This window comes from Micropterus salmoides, unplaced genomic scaffold (assembly GCF_014851395.1).
Source record: "Micropterus salmoides isolate LMB-PRFRI ecotype aquatic unplaced genomic scaffold, ASM1485139v1 Ms_hic_scaffold_17, whole genome shotgun sequence".
Lineage (NCBI taxonomy): Eukaryota > Metazoa > Chordata > Actinopteri > Centrarchiformes > Centrarchidae > Micropterus > Micropterus salmoides.
This window is the reverse complement of record NW_024040817.1, coordinates 32,946,546-32,964,766: the sequence shown is the minus strand read 5'-3', so window position 1 is coordinate 32,964,766 and position 18,221 is coordinate 32,946,546. Positions and strand designations below refer to the sequence as shown.

At 41.2% G+C, this 18,221-nt stretch overlaps 1 protein-coding gene across 2 annotated transcripts in view; it reads right to left on the bottom strand.

The window, feature by feature from the left end:
• The window catches only part of gatad2b (GATA zinc finger domain containing 2B), a 50,251-nt gene that overhangs the window by 23,971 nt on the left and 8,059 nt on the right, over window positions 1-18,221 (bottom strand). The window contains exon 1 of one of the 2 annotated variants that reach the window (XM_038724206.1): window positions 9,522-9,740. The exons of the other annotated variant lie outside the window; for it this stretch is intronic. The gene's annotated coding sequence lies outside the window, so the exon portion shown is untranslated. Of the gene's footprint in view, window positions 1-9,521; window positions 9,741-18,221 lie in introns of those variants that run through there. 2 annotated transcript variants of the gene reach the window in all.

The following is an 18,221-nucleotide window of genomic DNA, read 5'->3' as shown; positions in this document are numbered from 1 at the left end:
TAACTGGGTCTAATGGTAATAAGGCCATTTGCAACTGCACTGTGGAATCTGCTGTTCATTTCACGCATGATCTGCATCATGACAATTCATTTGGCTGATGCAACTCCACTCCTCCCAGTCCGCCTTCTGTCTCTCCACCACCTCCACCTTCTCCATTTCCTGGACGCTTTTTAACAGTTTGATTCATCAGTGAATGTCAGGCTTATCGTTGAGGTGCAGGAGCCAGATGTGTCAGCCCTGACTTCCCATCTCTACCCAAAGACAAAAAAGGAAAAAATGTGCAACTACTGATCTGGTGCTGTGAATTACTAACCGCCTCCATTCATGCCATTAATCCTACAGTCAAAATGGTGGTGATGGGTGCAAAATGGCGGATGTGGCAAAAAACTGGCAGGGCCAAACCCAAATCAAAATTTTAAATCATACCTTTTCCAATTTTACACTGGATTTTCTTGTTATGTGATGTAAAGAAAAGTAGTTGTCACGGCACAGATAGTACTGGTAAAATGATTTTAGGTACAAAGCGGCTGTGTTGTTTAAGATGGCGGCGAGACAATGAAACATGCAGCTGCAGTAACAGATTAATGACTTAAAAGGTTTATCCGACGGTTTATAATACTGGCAGACAGGAGTTTACAACTCTGGATAGTTATCACAGGAGGAACTATTTTATCTTGGAGGTTAACCGTAGAGATAAGTAATCCACCAGGAACGTGCTGTGGCATGTGTGACTGCTCAATGTAGCCCTTCACAAGACCTGCCCTCTTGACAATGGCAACCAATCCCAAAATAAACGCCAATTGTGAAGTACAGGCAGAAAGAGTAGGGTCTGTCGGTTGCGGTTTGAACCATGCCATTCAAAGTTGGCCACCTGCAGAGAGAGAGAGCAGCGGTGGTTGAGCCAGCTAGTGAGTAAACGAGGAGATCGAGCGGGTTAACAAGAACAAAGCAGCTAATCAGAAAAAACTTTGTTTTTACAGCGATGGTTACGTTCTAATAGCACAAACAAACATCCTGCAGGAAGGAGCCACACAGCAGAAACCTCACCTGTCCACAGAGGACAGAGGACACACACCCCTGACAGAGAGCAGAGGACACACACACCCCTCACAGAGGACACACACCCCTGACAGAGAGCAGAGGACACACACACCCCTCACAGAGGACACACACCCCTGACAGAGAGCAGAGGACACACACACCCGACAGAATGTCAAATGTTGAGTTGAATGTTATAAAGGAAGCTTCGATCTCCTCAGTAAAGCCCTGCAAAAGACACTGAATTCATCACACATCTGCTTTCGGAGGCTGAGTTATACTAATGATGTTAAATAAAGCAGATCCCTGTGGAAAACTGCTGGAGTGCCCCTTAAATGTGAGATGGTATCAGCAGCACTGATCCAAAGCATCATCTTTGTGTCTGCACTGAAACTCAGGTATCCAATCACCATCATCAGTTAATCTGATGATGGTGATGATGATAATAGCTGATTTGATTAAACACAAATTTGTTTTGGAATAAGCAACATGTAAGCATGTTGTCATGGTAAAAACAACTAGATTTTAAGGTAGGAATTACAGCAGGACTCAGCTTAAAACCCTTATCATGTCATTATTTCCATTTGCTATTGTGAACCAGGGGCTTTTGGAGGCCCCAGGGAATCCGGCACCCTGGGAATGTTTTGGTAATCCAGTCTCAGGAATTGGTGCAGAAATTCTGGTATCATCTTAACACTGATGTGAGACGTCTTCAAACAAAACCCAGTCCTACTGCCATAGTAGGGTATTGAGTATGTAACTGTGAAACAACATAAAACCTTGGCTCATCTACAAATGAAGGGTGAAAAAAAAGACAGACCTGCCTTTCCAAAACCTAGGAGGCTGTACGTTTCCCCTCAACATGCTGCTCTGCCTCACCTCAGGTGTTTCATGGTTCCAGTCCCACAGTGCTTCTGTTCAACAGCCAAGAGGAGATTTAAAGTTTTCCAGCAAAACATAAGATGCATGATGCTAGCAGTCCACATAACAGTCAGTATCATATAAAGTAGCATGAGGGCAGCCCTCAGCAGCTGTGTTTGCTGGCATTTAGGTCATGTTAACTGTGGCAGTGCTGAGCTTTGCGCTGTGTACGGTCAGGCTTGTGCTGAGGTCACACTGGGTGAACAGCAGGAAGCGCTGCACACATTACCATCACAGCCAACACACACAGCATCCAATGTCCACTGGAAACGCTTTCTGGTCTTCAGCCGCCACATTTATTATATATAGTTTAGATGTTTTTGTCGACATGTTTTGTGTTTTACAGCAGCCAGCTCTTTGGCTGTATTTAATGTGACATTCTGTTGCCTCTAACTTTCACTGTCATCATTTTAAATTCAGTAGAGCATTGTCATTAAAGATTTTATCTCAGCAGCTTGGTAGTGACTGCTGATCAACATAGCATTCATACTCGTTCAGTTGTCTGTCAACAGAAACAGAACAATATATATATATAAAACTATATGGTGAATTTAGGTGCATAAAAACACAGGGTGATCACACTTCTCTCTCCAACATGATCAGAATACTGACTTTGGTTCAGTGTGTCTGTTTTGTAAAGTGCAGACTTCATACTCCACCTGTTGCCTGCTGGGCCAGCTGTTCTGACTGGGCCGCAACTGGCAACAGTTTTTTGGTCTTGAAAGTAAAAGTTTTGTGACAAACAAAAAAAAACAAACAACAAAAAAATTCAGCACAGTAAAGGGACTGTACTGGTATAGCGCCTTTCCTGGAAGAGCAGAGGACTGACTTGCCGACCTTTTGTTTAGTGGCGACTCCACCTCCTGAGCCACATACACAGTAGAGTAGGGAAAAGAGCTTCACGTGGAACTCTCTGGTCGCAGACTTGGGGAATTTTACCCCAAAAGGAAGGAGAGTCCCCACAATGTCAGTAATACACGCTCTCACACACGAATGACAACGGACTGTCTCCGGGAGCCACAACGCAGTTGGATGCTTTACATCACGTCACTAATAGGGTGCATGTATAGGCAAGTGAGACAGTCAGAGGGTGTCTATGAACAGAAAGAGAGCGGACAGTGAAACTGAACCAGAATGTGGTCATTCCTGGATATAAGTGAACACACTTCTCTGGTTTTTCAGTGAAGTACAAACCGCGATGCTACTGCTCACAATCAGAAAATAACCTGTTGCAGCTGTCTCACATGAGTAGGTCCAATGTACGTAGGTGGAAGCAGGTTGAGCAGGCCCACATCACACACCTGTCTCCTACACAAGAGGAATCAGAACGTTGGCTGGGAGCATCGAGTGTAGTCCACAGTAGGGCTAGGCAATTAATCATTTCGTTTTTTTTCCCCCAATTCCAATTCTGACTTCCAAACTTATTAAAAACAAGATAATCGAGATAAAACAATTGTTGTGTCACATTCTGCTTTGCAATGACGGATTTGTTTTGTGTTATAAATCCAGTGCCCCCCTTTCCCCCTTACAGTGGTGACTCCCACCCAAACGCACTCTTACCCAGGCTGTGAGCTCGAGCCAAGATGACGGAAAGAGAGCCTTTGGTCAACAAGAAAGGTAAAACCAATTTGGCTGTTTGGAAATACTTTGGTTTCAAGTAGTCCGACGAGGACCATTACAGTGTTTCCCACACAGACTTTACTTGGGCAGGCCACCCAGGTATGTGAGCAGCCGCCATAGTATATTTGGCGACTCATTTGAATTAACTCTAATATTACTTTAGAAGACGCAGACACGGTGGATGCACAGTTACAAGCACTGACCAGGTAAAGCAACAGTGAACACACCTGTTGGTACTGATGTCATTCAGTACCACATTGTTCTTTTTGGTTTCAATCTGCGACGTCATTTTTTTGGACTGTGAACTTAGTTTAAAATTGTATGAATTGAAGTATGAAGTATGAATGTGAATTATGTGTTAAGTGAGTGTGATTATGAGTGTGAACTTGCACTGAACACTGATCACGCCGCAGCATGGCTCTGTAGCTGATAGTGTGATGTTATACAGTGATACACGGACCTATAGCAAACAGACAGTGACATGTGAGACACTGCCAAAACATGCTTCATCTGCATCTACATCAAAATGCACAGCGACACGGACCAGATTTAAGGATCAGTTGTGTGTGAACATATTACAAAAAGGATGCACCAGTAATGTACATTCTTGGTTTAGTATATGGATCCAGATTTCCACCAAACCAAAAAATTCACCTCCTGAAAAGACTACATGGAAACCAACGGTTGTTTCAATTGTAGTAGCAAGTATCCACGGTACCAGTCATTCTCATTCTCACTCTAAGACATTAGGGAAAATAAAACAGGCAAATCGGAAAGATCCATTCAAAGAGTGAATATTCGCCATCTACCCGTTACGTCCTTGCTAATGCCAACTCCAGTAACAAAGATGTGGATCATCACCATCAGAGGAAGAAGACCCAGTGGATTAACTTTCTTTTTGGAAGAATTGTCCCTCCAACAACTAGAAAACACTTATATGTGTGCACTAACCATTTTATAGTGGCTTGCTTTCTCAACAAGGACCAATAACATAAGACTCTGTGGCTAATGTGGCTTGTGTCTGCTGTACACACACTGGAGATTTGTTGTCAAGAGAAGGTGTGTGAACGTTAAGTCAACTGAAGCCAATTAAATAACCAGAGTTGGAGGATGGTTGCTTTTTGAGGAACTTCAGACTGCAACGCTAGCTCAGCTGGCTCTGTTGGTACCATAGACAGTATATAGGTTGGTGCGCTGACTGGTAGGCTACTTGTTCATGTAAAGGTCTATCTGCCACACACACGTTTTGCCCCATTTCAGAAATAATTCCAGCGTCCCTGACTCAGACTAGGGTTGCAATGGATCACAAAGCTGCGTGTTCGGATCATACTGAGGTTTTGAGTCACAGATCAGATCATTTTTCAGCAAAAAATATTAGGGTTAACTTCAGGCTTCGGCCCTGATGAGCCACCTCTTACTGACAGTTCCACCTGTATTTGTTTCACTGACGCTGCTGGACAGCAGAAATAAAGATGTGTCCTGTCCACAGTGCTGTGACTGTCTGGTAGAAGCTGCTGTGTGTGGTAGAAACTCCTGGTTGCTAATCACACAACAGTCCTTCAGGAAAGTGCCAGAGGCAGCCAGTGCTAGAAAAGATGGAGAGATGTCCGGGAACAACAAACCCCTCCCTGTGCCGACAGGAGGCAGTGGCTCGGCTCTTTGGTCCAGCTGAATCACACACACACACACACACACACACACACACACTGACAGTCTGGCTGTAAAGGATGCTGATGACAGGGCTGCTGGGAATATGACCAAAATTTGCATATGGCCAGATCTTGACACTAATGAGGCCAATCAGAATGGAGCCCATAGCAACAGAGTTGTAATTGGTCGTGTGGGGCGGCTCAGGAGTTTATGGTTGTGGGATGCAGATTAGAGCCAATGGGAGAGAAGATGCTGGTGTTGTTTTGTCGTTGATTGAATTGATTCTACTTACAGAAGTCACAACATACAGGACGGCAGTGTGATAACTCCACACACCTCCACCTGCTGACTGTGATCCACAGCACGTAAGACACACACACCTAGCGCTAAGACACAATGCTGCTCTTTATTAAACTAGACAACAGCTCATTGTGGGCGTTGCTATGACAACCAGTCGTCTATTTTTAAGCCGTGCCACTAATCAATTCCTGTTCTGCTGTCGCCTGAGGGGTGGGGTGTGCATGTGTATGTGAGGGTGGAGGGTACTGATGGGAGGGGATGGGGGCAGTGGTAGGGGGCAAAGGGGAGGAGGAGGAGGGGTGAGTGTGCAGTTGGAGACAAAGAGCAACGCAAAAGTAGTGAGAGAAGGAGACAGTGTCGAGGATTAATCTCATACCAACACACTCCACAGCAGTTCTCCATCCACATTCCTGCCTGAACGCGTCCACACCACCCAGACGGCTTCTGACATCATTAGGTACTGGTGATCATTTTAATAACTGGTTAATCACTTTGAACCATTCAGTTAGTATAAATTACAAACATTTCCTGGTTACAGCCTCTCCACTGTGAGGACTGGCTTTCATTACTTTGGACAGTATGGCATTGTTATTATAATATATTCTATCATTAGAATTAAACTAATCATTAGTTGCAGCTAAATATATCTTTAGGCGTAAAAAAAGCTTTCTTAGTGAAAGTGGGATTTGTCCACCTCAGCCTGCTAGTGTCCCAGCACTCCTCCTTAATGCCAGCTGGCTCTACAGCACCAACATCTAGCAGTGAAAATGAGTGTGCGTGTATGTGAAAAAATGAGTTGGGCACGCAGCTGAGTGACTCAGAGTTCAGACGGTGAGGTTGGTAAAATGCAGAGATTCACTAAGCTACGACTCCAACAAATCTGCCACCCCTCTCTCTCTCTTTCTCTCTCATTGGCAAAGAGCAGCAGCGTACATGTAGCAGCTTCTTCTTTTAGCCGCCACGGACCATCACTTTCACTGGGTAAAATGTCTAAAACTTCTGAACCAGGACGCCAGTATTTGGATCAAGTCGCTTGTGAAGAACAAGGTGAAAAAGCCAGTAGGTAAAAGGTGTTGTTTATTCTACATATTTAATCAACATGTCATATCTTCTGCTACTCATACAATCGTCAGGTTGTAGTTACAGGTTGTCAACATTAATTAACCTGCCAGTAAAAAATGGTTTCTGCCTCTGCCAGATTTGATAAGGGATAAGAAAGGATTTGGATTTGAAATGAAATGCCACCAAACCCCAACCTTAGTGAGCGGCTTCACCTGGAGGACATAACAGGTTCACGACTCAACAACCCCAACCTCCACCATGCAGGCAATTGGGACAATCTGTAGTGTTGCAGTAACTAAGCTATGATCACTAGCCAGCTCCCCACCCATTAACTGCCAGGTGACACCCATGTACAATATAACTATTAGGTGTTTATCTATATTACACACATTATATGATACATATCTCACATACCCCACAAAACCAGAACCAACTTGAATGCCATGAGGTTTACTAAGCACAGTCTGCCCACTAGTTGATTGTTTGGAATGGTAGGAAAGGCCACATAATGATGAAAATGGACAAACATCCTCCAGAAAAAGGGCTCTAATGTTCACAGCAGCCTGCCATTGGATGATGCAATATGAGCACAGAAGTGTAAAAAAAAACAGTGGAAGGGTTGCAACAGAGAAAAGATCAATCATTCATCATAAGCGGCTGGATTCATCCCCCGGTGATCATGAATATTTTCAACACATTTTATAACAAACCCAAAACTAGACAGGCTGACCTGAAGATGGTGCAAGAGGAAAGATCAGGGGGTCACCAAAAGTAAACTGAAGCTCTCCGTGTTACCTACTATTCCCACTATTACCTACTGAGTCTATTCACTCACTGCACATGATAACATGTTACGTAGTTTAGTCACCCAACCAACAGATCTTGTTCATTTCAAATCCATTCGGAACTCAAATGTTTGCTAAAAAAAAACAGCAGCAAGAGGAAAAGCACTGTAGACTGGATGTATGTCAATTACTATATCATTATCTTCTTAAGACTCATTAGCATTTATGAAAATTGTGCATGGGATCACTGCATAACCTTTAGAACATCTTTAATGCACATTTGATATGGTGTTTTATTTCAGATAAAGGTATTAGTTGTTATTTGAATGTTTATGCAAAACACAAAGTGCACAGTACAAGTCATCTGTAAAATTTCACCCACATGGCGTTTACTGTGTAAACTCTAGGAAATGGACCTTCTCTTTTTTGATATTAATGTGGAAAAATTCTCTCTCTAAAAGTGTTAATTTCTCTGAGGAATACACCGTGAACGTCTTGTTATCACAGTGTTTACACATTTACAAGGGGGATATTCTGCTGTCGGACTTCCCCTGAAAGCAACTAATGCAACCCCAGCGAGTGCCGTGATAGTAATCAAGTGGACCCACCTTGTGCTGTGAATCTGTTGTTTGTACCCAAGCCATAACGTGACATGTAGAGTTGCAATATAAACATGTAATGTTAAAAACTGAGGAGTTATCTTGCTGTTTTTGGGACTGTGAGCTACACTTTCTCAGAGCAGCTGAAATACACACCCTCCCATTTTCCCGGGATTCTCCCATATTTTACCATTCTATCCCGCAGTTATCCCATTTAAATACATGCACAGAAAACCTGCTCAGAGGAGCTAGCCTATTAAAGTCCATGAGTTAATAACATAGACTGTATATAAAAAGGTTGATAACTGAATTAAAATGAATTAATTTATCATTAAGGTGAAAAGACAGCTCAATCACATTTACCGAGGTTACTTCCCCAAACAAAAGACACAAAGAGGAGGGAAGACTAAATCTTGCCAGCATGTGAGCAGACTCAGCAGGGATGATAATAAATAAATTGATCTACAGGAGAAACATATTCAAAAGCAATAAAGAATGCCTGAGAACATCACTGCATTATATTCTATTGTATTTATGTATTTAGAATTGTCACCTGCCGCATGAATTTTGTTTCCCTTCATATAAATAAAAACATTTCCACCATAAATTGGTGCAGAAAAAAAATCTGGAAATTAAGTCTTCAAAGTTCAAAAATATTCTGGCCCCCAGAACCCCCACTTATTAAGTTCCTCATCAGTCTCTGGATTTACACAAAGATTCTGAGAGGAACATTGGCTTATTAATTAAATATATTTACTATTCACATGGCTTTTTTGTTCCCTGGGAAAGAAATCAATCTGTTGTTTGTCATTCAATTATTACATCTTTTTGGATAGGGGGTGGTAAGGGACCTGGATTATGGATAGAACCATTGATCTAGGTGATTGCATCATTGAATATTCACAAAGTTGGCTGTTGAATGTCATGAACACTTTTGAGAACACAATGTCAAAAGCACTAATGTAATATCTTACTGAAGATGGCTTCATTGTAAACGTTTTTCCAACTGACTGGCTGTTTTTAAAAAAAAGTGATGGCCTCATCTATCGGCCCAACCCCACCGGCAACTGAGTTTATCACAATGTGGCAAATGTGTGCATAATTATTAAAAAATAATGCAGTTTAGGAAAAACCAACTAGACTGATGTATAGTTTGATAAAGTGCAATCAATAGATGTTTATGGTTTAATAAAAACCACAAACAACCCCCAAAAAACATATGATCTGTTGACCAGGCTCGCGTGGTTTCACAGCATACCAGGGTATTTAGAAATCCTGGTATGGCTTTCAGTACTGTCAACATTTCCACATGCCCCTCTCTATTAAACTGATACAGAGATGCTATATTGAGCCAATATAGTGTACACCCTCAACACAGGCGGGCGAGGCCGCGTGAACCTGCCTGACATCATCTACAACGTATGATGATAATCCTTCACTTTTCCAGCAGCTGGTAAACAACGCACACAGGAGCTGTAGCTGCAGCCTTTATTCTGTGATAGACTGTAACCGACACTGTACATTTACTACTGAACTTCCTGCTCACCTGTTCCTCCGCTCCGCTGCATTCACCTGCTGCTCGCTCTCTCTCGCTCAGCCACACACTGACTACGCTCAGCAAAGCAGCGACTCGTCGGCGACTGTGAGTGGTGGGATAACACTACAGGACTAGCGAACGAGGCTCTGCCCCTGTTAGGGTTTTGGGTTTAATCCCGATGAGAAAGGTGAGCCAGCCAACAGGATGACATCTTCTCTGTTCAGCCCACTGAACTGTTGGTATCTGCCGCAGCAACAAGTGCCATCAGGTCCTCCAGCAAGAATCTATGGAAGAATGCATTTAATCCAGCAAGACTTGTTGAAGCTCAGATTTTATTCTTTTTTAATTTTACACAAATATGTATGGTGATGAAAAGTCAGGAAGGTAAAGAAATACCACCCAGTCCTGCTGTGGATCATAAAGCAGTCAAGTGGACTACTGTGATCCTTTGTGTTAAAGTGAGCGTTCCCTTATGAGGCCAGTAACAGAAAAACCACCAACTAAAATGGAAATGGTGTTATTGTGTTCCCTGAGGTAAAAGCAGAGAAACTGTTTACAGAAATTGTTACTAATTATTCTTATTGTTAAACAGCAGAGGTGTGTGTTTCTTGTTGCTGTGGCACTCCTTCTGCAAATTAGCCTCATGTTCCTTTAAAAAAGGCACAGACGTAATATTCTCTCTGTTTTTTTATTTTTGCCCAGGGAACACAGCACAGTCAAAACGCATTGAGCCAGTCTGAGCCGGTTTGTAACCTCAGGGTATGGAATTATCTCTTAATATGTAGCCGTTAGCGGTCAAGACGTCACACAGTAAGAGAGACAGAGAAGCAGGGTGGGAGGTGAGGGGGAGGAGCAGCCTCTGTGTTTTTAGAGCAGAAACAGAAAAATCTCTTCCTTTAAGAGCTGGCCCTCTGACAAGAAAAGACTGAGTGCAGAACTTCAGACCACAGGGTGGGGCAGACGCTGTTTCACCAGCCAAACGAGAGAAAAAAGCAGCGGGAACATGAGACATGAAGTCAGAGCAAGGCACTCGGAGGTAGCAGACATCTTAAAATGGGGCTCAGTGTGGCAGCCAGGAGGACTATCAATACACTGCACAGAAATATGCCACATAAAATTACAGGATCTCTCTCTCTCTCTCTCTCTCACACACACACACACACACACACACAATGACAAATGAAAATTGAACAATGATGAACAACATGGGTAGAGTAACATTTACTTCATTACATCAGTAAATTGGACTTGAAGTTTTAATGCAGCTCGCTTTTTACTCAAATACATTTTTAGAGAAAACTGTTTTACTCCATTACATTTGCATACATTCATCATGCTATTATATTTAGCATGAATAATGCATAGTATTTTACATATACATGTACATATATCTGCTGTTATAAACGGACGATGCCAATTAAATGGTCTACTAATCCCAGGTCTGCTCCCGCTCTGTTATCCTACCACAGCCATGCCCCCTCATGACTCTGTTCTTTGGCTCAATATGGCTGAAGCTACACCAGGAGATTCAGATAAGACAAAACATTTTTGGCCAAACTTTTTCCATTGTCAGAGTACGGCTTTCAAAGACGCTAGCGGCTAATATTAACAGAGCACAGTGCAGCAAGCTCCAGTTGTGAATGCTGGTTTAAGGTCAGCTCCTGGAGACCTCACTCAGAAGGGATAAAAAGGGTGACGGGTTTGCAAATCAAACCCTTGCGGGGGGAACAACATTTATCACACATTGCAAACAAATTTGGGAGGTATGGTGTCTCGTCTGTGGGGTTATGTTTTTTTAATTAAAAATATTAAATTTCACATCCTTTTGGGCCATTATTATTACCATATATGTGTACAAAAAGTTGGAAAAGCTACAGGAGATTATAAACAAACAACACTCAAAAAGCTAAACTTGCTAAAGATGTCTACTGCGGATGAAATACAGCCACTAGATGTGGGAAACGTTAGTTAGTTTTGATGCTCTCCACAATGATTTACATTAATGGAACAGCAGCGGCTTTGGGCCTCACCTCCTTATAACAGCAGGAAACCCTGTATATGACCTCTTTTGCGTCTTAATTTACTGCATTTGACATTTATTTATAGAAATTAATATAAAGTAGACAACATGAGAACCACCTACCTTCTGTACAATTACCAAGAATTTCATTCGTACATTGAAATTTGGGTTGCACGATTTGGAGAAAATGTCATATTGCAACTATTGTGCACAATATTGCAATTACTATTACTGAGTCTACTTGCTTTATTATCAAGGAACATGCAAAAAAACCTGACATTTTGAAATACAGTTTGCCACCAGTCCAAAAATTCAGATTTTGCCACACTGCACACAGCAGAGGAATTAGTTTATTACTAATAAAAAGTATAATGTTCAGTTAATAGTATACTGTTAGCATTATTATATTAATATATAAATTACTATAGTTATTATAGTTTCATATAATATTATACTTTTTTACTAGTTTACTAATTTCTGTGGGTTGTTTTCATTCATTAAATCACTGTGCAAGAAAAATGTTCTACACTGGTCTCTAATTTGTTAATAATTACGAACTTGTCTATAATCATGTGTGGGCATGGATAACGAGCAGACTGCAGTGCACACAGAGACGAACACAGCACACTTTTTTGTTTAATTAAATCGCAGCCTTTTTGCGGTTCTGAAATCACACAGAATGACATCGCGATTGCAATTGCGATTAGATTAACTTAATCGTGCAGCCCTAATTAAAATACAAAAGAAACCTCTCCTCATTAGCTTAAAAGGGTTAGCTTTCATCCCTAATTTGCTTTACTAACCTCAGCTCCTCCATGGTCACCATCGTCCTTTAACAACCAGTTTTCAGACTGCATAATGTTACTGAAATATAATGCAACTATCAGGAGGTGCAGTATGCGTATAGGACAGTTCAGTCTAAGCTTGTACCTGATGTTCTCAACCCTGGAGCGCTAGGCAGTAATGACTAATTGCTAAACTGCTAAACTGCTAATTAACGTTGCTGCCTATGAATGTAGTTAACGTTACACACATACTGTTAGCTTTCCTGCTCAGTTTCCACACCGGACTCTGAAGCCCAGGGCAGATGTTAGCAAACGCTAAAGCCCTTCTCTTTCCATCTGCCCGACTGACAGCTTCCTGCTAATATTTAACTGTGCTATGCTAGCTTTTGCCGTCACTTTCTGCCGGTCAATCTCACTCGCTCACACACACACACACACACACACACACACACACACACACACACGCACACACACACACGCACACACACTCGCAAAGCACACACATTAAACACGGCCCTATTCTTCAAAGGAGCTACGCTGCTCTAACAGCGCCTCTCACGTAGATGTCCTTTGAAGAATGAGCAGGAGGAGCTAGCCAACAGTGTGTTACTGTGCTCGCATTTATAATAATGATAGTTGTAGCTTAGTAGCTGCGCTCATTCATTCAGGCCCCCTCCTGATGACATGAGACAACATTTAATGGGGACATGACCGATATAATATTTTGACCACGGACGAAGTGTATACAGTACACCTGTACTTAAAGGACAATTTGTGTTGTAACGTCACATCATTATGACCTAACGAGCCTAAATGAGTAATATGATATCAGACATGTTCTTCAAAAAAAATACTTACTCGACTCAACCTATAACATGTTAGAATAATGCAATCTATAAATGTGCATCAAACTGTTGTGCCTTACACTGTTTAATGATGTGCTGTGTTCACTAGTTCGTTATTCAAGTATAGGCCTATTTTCAGAAAGATATTAGGGACTGGTCTGGCCAAGTGTGTAATCTTTACTGGAATTTTAATAGTTTAAGGCCACTGTAACAGGTTGACATGCTTTATATTTACATTTTGAAATGACAGACAACATGTTTGATTTGCTGATTTATTCCCAAATCGTAATACAATATAACATAGGAGACAACTAGCATAAAAATGTGATAATAACTTGGGATTTTGTGATCACACTGCCGTATATGCAGCAGATGATCTAATCAGGATATGATGGCTGACCATTTCATCACACACAGACCATAAATGCAGGTGTATGTTCAATTCTTTGAAATGTCAGAGTAGATCATTTTCTGCTCTAACTCAAGTAGTTATTTTGATGACCACTTTTGCTTGTACTTGACTATTCGTTATTACAGAGAAGAGTACTTTAACTTGAGTACGTTTTTTGGCTACTTTACCCCCCTCTGAAGAAACTGAAGGGTGTAAAGTGAAAGTTAACAACATATGGAATCTGACCAGACATTTGATGCTAACTTTTGGCATTTCACTTTAGTGGGGTAACAGATCCAGTGGATCCACGATCCGCTTGTCATCACAGAATAGATAATCAGATTGTGTCTTTGTTGCCGCATTAGTAATATCTGCTGCCTTCCCTTCATCTCACAGCTCTGCTGCCTGTCTGTTGCACAGCAGCCTTCAGTGTTGATAGGCTCTTACACTCTGATGTGTAACCAATCAGATGCTGTAGGCAGTAGACTATGAGGACTATAGACAGAGAGAGGTGGCTCATCAGTGCCAAAGTAGCACATTTTAAAATGAATTTAATCCTAACTTTTTTGTTTTTGCTGATCTGAAAAATTATTATTATTATTATTATTATTAAATTATCTGATCCGTGACTCAAAACCCTGGCCCCTCGTGCGCCTCGAGGAAGCAACAGCCATAGTCTCATTGCCGTAGGCCGGCAGACACGCCTCTGAAGTATACACTGAACTTATCAAGCGTGAAATGTGCAAAAGATGTGACAATGTGTGATCAAGGTGTCATAATTTATTATTTCAAAATACTGAATCTCTTAGCACGCTTCTTTATTTTGGAAAATCGGCAATGTTCAAATTCACCACATTGCCATGGAAATGCCGTTTGACAAATTCTATCAAGTTTCGCAATTTAGCATCGCAAAGGTCATTAGATTGCACTGCCAACATTTATAGTTGATCAGATTTATTCTCTAGGAGATTCATTAAAGTACATTTTTTGTAAATGGCAAAAAATGTCACATTCAATTCAAAATGGCTGACTTTCTATATGGCTCCATGAGGCTTTTTCAAATGTTTAGAGACGTTATATCTGTCTCCAAAATTTTGTACTTCTAGGCAAAAAGTAAGGCAGGGGCTGCCTCGTTAAACTTTATAGGCCTCCTGGCCTGAGCCTAATTGTTGAAACACTTTGCGATTTCCGCCAGTCCTGACATGATTGCAAAATGTTTTGAGTTTTCAGGCATCCCAAGCCTGTGACAAATGCATTACCAAAGTAGAATAATAATCTTTTCTACTACAAACAATACACAGACAGAGAACGTGTCCCAGGGACAGAGAGGGAATAAAAAATAAAAAATAAATAAATAGATAGATGCAAAGTAGAATAATAATCTTTATAAAAACAATAGGTTCCTTGCACTTTCTGTGCCAGGGACTGCTGGGCCCTGGTAAATCAGGATATCATTTGTAAAGATCCCATAGAGTACCATATTTCATCAAGACCCTGATCCTGGCTGCACCCTTCAATGTACAGTGAGCATTAGGAGGATTGCATTCAGACAAATTGACTCGGGTGACCTTGTGCAGCACCTGGCTAAATGCAGCACAGCAATGCAGCAATGATCTGCACACTACTTGCTCACCGGCTGGATTAGTCACAGCTGCACTACCAGACTGCTGGGCCAGTTCTATAACTGACTTTGAGGCGATCATTTCCACACATTTTACTACAGTTAGCAGATACCATTCCCTGCTTTTATACTTTGCACACATTCATTGAAATCACACTAATCAATTTACAGGTATCACCCAGAATAAAATACAGATTTCTCTTCTCAAACACAGTATAGCATACAGACTTCTGCAACTTTACTGTGACAAAGCAAGCCTTCAGATTCATTTGATTTTATCATCAGAATAACTGAAATGTGTCTTGCGTCCAAAGATGTACACTGTTTCACATAGATAACAAAACACAACATTTAACCAAAACAAATACTCAGGGCTCCAGACTAGCTCTTTTTACTAGGAGCACGGTAGCCCCTAACGGAATATTTTAGGGGCACAGGCAGAAAATTTAAGGGTACGATCTAGGATTGGGCTGATAGATGATCCCATTGTCCATCCTGATGTTTCATTGTAAACAGCCCTAGCACACATCTTAAATCAACGTGCAAAACACTTTTTTCCCCATTTTAACTGTATTACTTTTAAGTGCTTCGGTGATTAATACAGAAACTACAATATGCTGTTTTTATTTTAGTTCACAGTCCCATTTTAATTGAATGGTCCTTAACAAACGCACATAAGATACGATAAGATATACTTTTATTAATCGGCCATAGGGGAAATTCAGGGTGTGGTGATGCCGTTTCATTTGTGTATCTGTCAGCATATTTTATGTTTTAAGCTGCTGTTGTGCTTCATCAAGGTGTTGTGTTTAAAGTGTGTGCTGTCAGTTGCCTCAGCAATCTTGGTTTACCCCGCATTTTGTGGACTACATCTAGTGCAGTAGATAAAGTTCATTGTGTTGGTATTTTTGCTAAATCTAAGCCATGTAAACTCCCTCAGCCACGGGCGGACTGGCTCAATAATTCAGGCCGGGAATTTGTCTCAATCCCAGACCACCCTGTTCACACAAACCACCGCTAATTTTGTAGACTAACCCTATTTACTGATGAAACAGGTACTAAACTAGGAATAGGTTTGGCCACTTTGTTCATCTGGGAAGAAAGTTACCCACATTACAAAATACAAATATTTGGAATGTTATTGTGATAACCATTCTATTGATAATTATCACAGTAAATGTAAATTCTTTATTACTTTCAAGTTTAAAGGCTGATTTTTGCTCCTGACTTAAAATTGAAGAAACAAGATGGTTAATTGTGGTGTTAAACTTTTCTTTATGGTCAGAACATGACTGCAACATTTGATGTCAGTAGATCACTTCACAAATCTTAGGGAGAAGTTTCAAAACAATTATGATCAATCTTTTTTTCAAAAAATATCACTTTTCCTCAAGAAAATAAATATCTTAATAGAAAAATTAAGAGCTAATTTGTTTGTGAGTCAAAGAATTAAATCAAACATTTATTGATGATATACTGAACATTTGTTATATTGTTATAGAGTAAAATTTGATTGCGATAATGATCATTGTTTTATTGCCCAGGTCTACTTAGAACAGCCACTATTTTGCTTCCTTATGCGAGGACACGGGGTTGAGATGTAGCTACATTCTCGCTCCCGAGGCTCTCTCCGACTACAACAAAACACTGCAGCTATCGACATGCAGTCCACTAACACTACAAAACAACAGGCTCCCAGCACAACGTAAGTCTAAAAACAACAGTAAATCTTTATGAGATAAGGCCTGTCACACCAAATGAGATTCAGTTGATGTCAGAAAAAAGTCACATCTGAAAGTCACAGAGAGAGTCACATTAACTCGCTGGCAAACTTCCTCATCCGGTGCAAAGTTGTATCGCTTTCCAAATTACTCCAGCTAACGTGATCCACATTACTATCCTGTGAACCACCGGTATAATGTCAAAGTGATTTAGCCTGAAAGAAAGGATGGAACGGTAAACAGCAAATTTGGAGCAGATTGTTTACTAGCCTATAGCAAGGCAGGGCAGCCAGCTAACATTACATTAGCTCAGACCTGCCGCTGTTTGCTCCGTAATGTTTAATATAGATTTATTGCCTTCCACAGATACTCAAGTACCCTGCTTCTCCACAGTCACAGTCACTGTAACTAACGTAACCCACATAATATACAATAGGGTACTGCAACAAAATGACGACAACAACACAGAGGAAGAGCCATCCACTAACGTTACAGTAAAGTTACTTACTGTGGTCTAACTGTTATAAAGTGTGGACAGAATCTCGTTATAATGATCAGTCCAGCTCACTAACCGTTTAGTTATCACCCAGTACATTTAGCTATGTTGACGTTGCTGAGCCTCCGGTGAAAGACACACAAATAGTAATGATAGTTACCGAAAAGCAGACAGGTGAGCTAACAACGATGTAGATAGGGCTGAAACGATTCATCGATTAATTAGACTACTAAAAAGCATCAACGCAAATTCTTTTCTTTAATCCATATAACACTGTTTTGCATGGACATTTATTACTGCTGCACTTCGTGCTTACGCTGTGAACACGACATGATTATGATGGCGCTGTTTGCAAAGCGGAGGAAGAGACAGAAAATAGCGATGGACGAAGAAGAAAGTGTCTCAAGTATGGGATTATTTCAAGCTAAAGAAAACAGCAACTCTAGTGTTACTGTCTGTCCACTGTAAAACAAAACTTGCTGTGGCCTTTACGGTCACTGGATCTCAACCCATTTTCACAGCTGGAAGATTCTGGACCACCGTGTAAGACAATGCGCTCCAGCACCAACTCAATAGGACCAAATGATATAAAACTCATCTTCAGATCTACTGTATGCAGTGATGTCTGTGACCATCTCTGGCGCTGTGTCCTGTTGTTCTCTCTGGTTTATGTTTCTTTCTCTCGGCTTGTACTTGGCTCTATCTGGATCTCAATGAGATGACCTGATTAAATAAAGGTGGTGTATAGAAATGAGGGAGAATCTGTCAGAGGGATGGTGTTCATCCGGCTGGCACCTCTAACCTTGCAGGTGCTTGTGGAGCTTGTCGAA